The sequence below is a fragment of the Penaeus chinensis genome, chromosome 4, assembly GCF_019202785.1.
Source record: "Penaeus chinensis breed Huanghai No. 1 chromosome 4, ASM1920278v2, whole genome shotgun sequence".
NCBI lineage: Eukaryota > Metazoa > Arthropoda > Malacostraca > Decapoda > Penaeidae > Penaeus > Penaeus chinensis.
The window spans coordinates 16,170,743-16,175,742 of NC_061822.1; the positions used below are offsets into that span (position 1 = coordinate 16,170,743).

The window sequence follows — 5,000 nt, forward strand, 5'->3', positions numbered from 1 at the left end:
ATAATAGTGACATAAGCAATAATAATGATAAAAAGATATAAAAAAAATGAAAAAGAAACAGAAATGCTGGAAAAGAACAACAACGACAACGATAGTTTAAACATAATGAATGAATAACAATGCTAAAGGCATATATAGAGCTATAAGAATTATCGCTTTATCACTCAGATATCACCGTTGATTATCATCATGACTAGTACTAGCATGACCTTTATTATCATCTTTCATTAATGCTATCGTTATTGGTGCTATCCTCATTCTCCTCACTTTTATCGATGATGGTTATGGTAAGCATGATAATGATTGTGATAATAGTCACAATGAATGACGATATCAGAAGAGAAACAGGAATGTATGATCAGACAGACGAACAGACAGAAAGAGGGATGGATGAGTAGATAGAGAGACAGAAAGAAATAAAGATACACAGAAAGACAGGCAGAGAGACATAAGGAGGTGTGAAAATTGATAAGCAAATATAAAAAGAAAGTCAGATATTCAGCAATTTAGAAAGATACATACATTAATTAAAAAGGGACACATCGGTAAGAGTAAAAACAGAAAGAACAAGTACGTAAGAAAAACCGAAGTGAGTGACAAAATATCTCAGGACAGAATCGGATAATAACGCAAAGAATGATAATAATGACAATTGTCGGTGAAGATAATGATAATGCCAGTTTGAAAAGATCAGAGATACTTCCAACGAAGTCTTGCCGGGCAAAAAGGTATGTTTAATAAAATGTTCCCCACTTTTATTCAGATTTCGCATTCAAAGGAAAACTTAAAACTCTAACCTCCGTTCCAGGGATAATTTCATTCCAGCTAATGCTCTTTAAAGAAAGAAAGAAAAAAAGTATGGAAGGGCAGAGGCGCCTCTCCAGAAGGAGGCTGAGGAGCTGCTCCATCCGGCCGCGTCAGAGGCCTCGGCGGCATCAAGCAAAGGCACGTTTGCGTGAAAAAAAGGAAAATAATTATGCGCAAACTGATGATGGAGAGCCGTGTTTTTTATCTTAATTAGGGGTATAATAAAATCGATTCATTTACTTCTGATGCCCTTGTTATGACGCGGCAGTTGCAGGAGTCGGGCGGAGATTTCAACGCGTCTTAGGGAAGGTCTAAAAGGCTGGTCCGCTGGCGGGCAGATTAACATCGTTCGTTATATTTCAATGCAAAATTATCCTCAAGCAAAGGAATCTCTCCCCAAAAGAGCCTCTTTAGTTCATTTTTTCTTAATAAAATCAGTTTGCGAACAGATAGGAAGATGCGTATAAATGATGATAAATGGAAGAAATGAAAATAATATCACTAAGGAATAATATTCATAATAAGAACAATAATGATCAAAATGATAATAACAACAGAATAACAGCATCAGCAGCAGCAACAACAACAACAATGATGCCATGCATTACAATAACAAAGATATAGAGAGTGACAACATCTGAACTCTAAATATATCTGATTCGACTTTTATTAATTAGCAGGGTAGCGTAGTGGGAGCGCGCCGGGCCCATAACCCGGAGGACCGTGGATCGAAACCACGCCCTGCTACAATGTATATATATATTTTTCAGTTTTATCTCCCAGAGAGCAGGGCCGAATGAGAATTGATGCTAGAAAGGATGATAATGATAGAGATGACAGTTTTAATGATAAGACAGTAATTACAACAATAGAAAATGCAGTTGCAGATGATAATGATTGCGTATTCATATTTCATTATCTTTATCACAGTTTCTTACGCCTACAATTGTCTTTGATTCTAAATAGCTTATCGGAATTCTTTCTCCCAATCGTGATAAAATAAAATTCAAATTTCATCTTCACTGACAATTGTCATTATTATCATTCTTTGCATTATTATCCGTTTCTGTCATATTTATCTGAGATATTTTGTCACTCACTTTGTTTTTTTTACGTACTTGTTCTTTCTGTTTTTACTCTTACCGATTTGTCCCTTTTTAATTAATGTATGTATCTTTCTAAATTGCTGAATTTAAGAAAATGTCCCCCACTTTTATTCAGATTTCGTATGCAAAGGGTCAAGGAAAACTCACAACTCTAGCCTCCGTTACTGAGAAAATTTCATTTCAGCTAATGCTCATAAAGAAAAAAGAAAGAAAGAAAAAAAAGAGGTGCCTCCCCAGAAGGAGGCTGAGCAGCTGAATAATTAAAGTTTTTGCCTTTAATTAGGGGTAAAATAAAATCGATTCATTTACTTCTGATGCCATTGTTATGACGCGGCAGTTGCAGGAGTCGGGCGGAGATTTCAACGCGTCTTAGGGAAGGTCTAAAAGGCTGGTCCGCTGGCGGGCAGATTGACATCGTTCGTTATATTTCAACGCAAAACTATCCTCATGCTAAGGCATCTCTCCCCTAAAGAGCCTTTTTAGTTAATTTTTTCTTAATAAAATCAGATTGCGAATAGAGAGGAAGATGCGTATAAATGATGATAAATGGAAGAAATGAAAATAATATCACTAAGGAATAATATTCATAATAAGAACAATAATGGTTATACTGATAATAACAACAGAATAACAACATCAGCAGCAGCAACAGCAACAATGATGCCATGCATTACAATAACAAAGATATAGAGAGTGACAACATCTGAACTCTAAATATATCTGATTCGACTTTTGATAATTAGCAGGGTAGCGTAGTGGGAGCGCGCCGGGCCCATAACCCGGAGGACCGTGGATCGAAACCACGCCCTGCTACAATGTATATATATATTTTTCAGTTTTATCTCCCAGAGAGCAGGGCCGAGTGAGAATTGATGCTAGAAAGGATGATAATGATAGAGATGACGGTTTTAATGATAAGACAGTAATTATAACAATAGAAAATGCAGTTGCAGATGATAATGATTGTTTATTCATATTTCATTGTCTTTATCAGTTTCTTACGCCTACAATTGTCTTTGATTCTAAATGGCTTATCGGATTTTTTTCTCCCAATCAGTCGTGATAAAATAAAATTCAAGTTTCATCTTCACCGACAATTGTCATTATTATCATTCCTTGCGTTATTATCCGTTTCTGTCCTAATTATATATTTTGTCACTCACTTCGGTTTTTTTACGTACTTGTTCTTTCTGTTTTTACTGTTACCGATTTGTCCCTTTTTAATTAATGTATGTATCTTTCTAAACTGCTGAATTTAAGAAAATGTCCCTCCCTTATATTCAGATTTCGTATGCAAAGGGTCAAGGAAAACTCACAACTCTAGTCTCCGTTACTGAGATAATTTCATTTCAGCTAATGCTCCTAAAGAAAAAAGAAAGAAAGAAAAAAAAGAGGTGCCTCCCCAGAAGGAGGCTGAGCAGCTGAATATGGAGGGCCGTGTTTTTGCCTTTAATTAGGGGTAAAATAAAATCGATTCATTTACTTCTGATGCCATTGTTATGACGCGGCAGTTGCAGGAGTCGGGCGGAGATTTCAATGCGTCTTAGGGAAAGTCTCAAAGGCTGTTCCTCTGGTGGGCAGATTGACATCGTTCTGAAGCGAGTGAAATGCTTCATTTACCCCTTGCATCCGCTGGCCGTAGCCGATGAGGGTGCCCTCTGCGCGGCTGCACAGGCTGATATCCGAAAATATCAATTAGGCGCTACAATTATTGTATAAAGTCCAATATTTCACATGCACGAGGGAGAATTCAAGACTGCACACGTTTTTGCGCAAGGGAAAAAGGTGCTGTGAGTATAATTGCCAATGTCACTGCGCAGGTGAAAACGCGCAGGGCACAAACAATAGCGAAGAAACCGCCACTCAGGCCCGAGACTTCAGCGAAGTCAGAGAGAGAGACTTTTTTATATTATTGCTATTTTGGAGCTATTCATAGTGTATTAACTTTATATTATTATCTTTTTGTACGTAAACCTGGGCCATATCACGATCAAGAAAGCAACACCTAAGATGGACATCTCTTAAGCCTAAATTGAATAAGGAAGAGGGCCACACGCTACCACTTCAGTCCTTTCCTGCATTTATCAGAGGTAACGGAGAACTAGAGAAAAGTACACTGAAACATGGTGAAATGATCCGTAGAGTGTTCGCTAAATCATTTATAGCCCAAAGAGCTAAGCAAACGCTACAGTTCGTTATATTTCAACGCAAAATTATCCTCATGCTAAGCTTAGCATCTCTCCCCAACAGAGCCTTTTTAGTTAATTTTTTCTTAATAAAATCAGTTTGCGAATAGAGAGGAATATGCGTATAAATGATGATAAATGGAAGAAATGAAAATAATATCACTAAGTAATAATATTCATAATAAGAACAATAATGATTATAATGATAATAACAACAGAATAACATCAGAAGCAACAACAACAACAATGATGCCATGCATTACAATAACAAAGATATAGAGAGTGACAATCATAATTAATCATAACAATAAAAAATGCAGTTGCAGATGATAACGATTGTGTATTCATATTTCATTATCTTTATCACAGTTTCTTACGCCTACAATTGTCTTTGATTCTAAATAGCTTATCGGAATTCTTTCTCCCAATCAGTCGTGATAAAATAAATGTCAAATTTCATCTTCACCGACAATTGTCATTATTATCATTCTTTGCATTATTATCCGTTTCTGTCATATTCATCTGAGATATTTTGTCACTCATTTAGGTTTTTCTTATATACTTGTTCCTTCTGTTTTCACTCTTACCGATTTGTCCCTTTTTAATTAATGTATGTATCTTTCTAAATTGCTGAATTTTAGAAAATGTCCCCCACTTTTATTCAGATTTCGTATGCAAAGGGTCAAGGAAAACTCACAACTCTGGCTTCCGTTACTGAGATAATTTCATTCCAGCTAATGCTCATAAAGAAAAAAGATAGAGAAAAAAAGAGGTGCCTCCCCAAAAGGAGGCTGAGCAGCTGAATATGGAAGGCCGTGTTTTTGCCTTTAATTAGGGGTATAATAAAATCGATTCATTTACTTCTGATGCCCTTGTTATGACGCGGCAGTTGCAGGAGTCG

The 5,000-nt window shown here is 36.4% G+C and overlaps 2 non-coding genes across 2 annotated transcripts; both read left to right on the forward strand.

Annotated features, from left to right (window-relative positions):
- The first annotated feature begins 1,482 nt into the window (after nt 1-1,482).
- On the forward strand, nt 1,483-1,554 carry Trnam-cau. Its single transcript has one exon. It is a non-coding gene; the product is annotated as a tRNA-Met (tRNA).
- Nucleotides 1,555-2,654: 1,100 nt separating this feature from the next.
- On the forward strand, nt 2,655-2,726 carry Trnam-cau. Its single transcript has one exon. It is a non-coding gene; the product is annotated as a tRNA-Met (tRNA).
- The last annotated feature ends 2,274 nt before the right edge of the window (nt 2,727-5,000 follow it).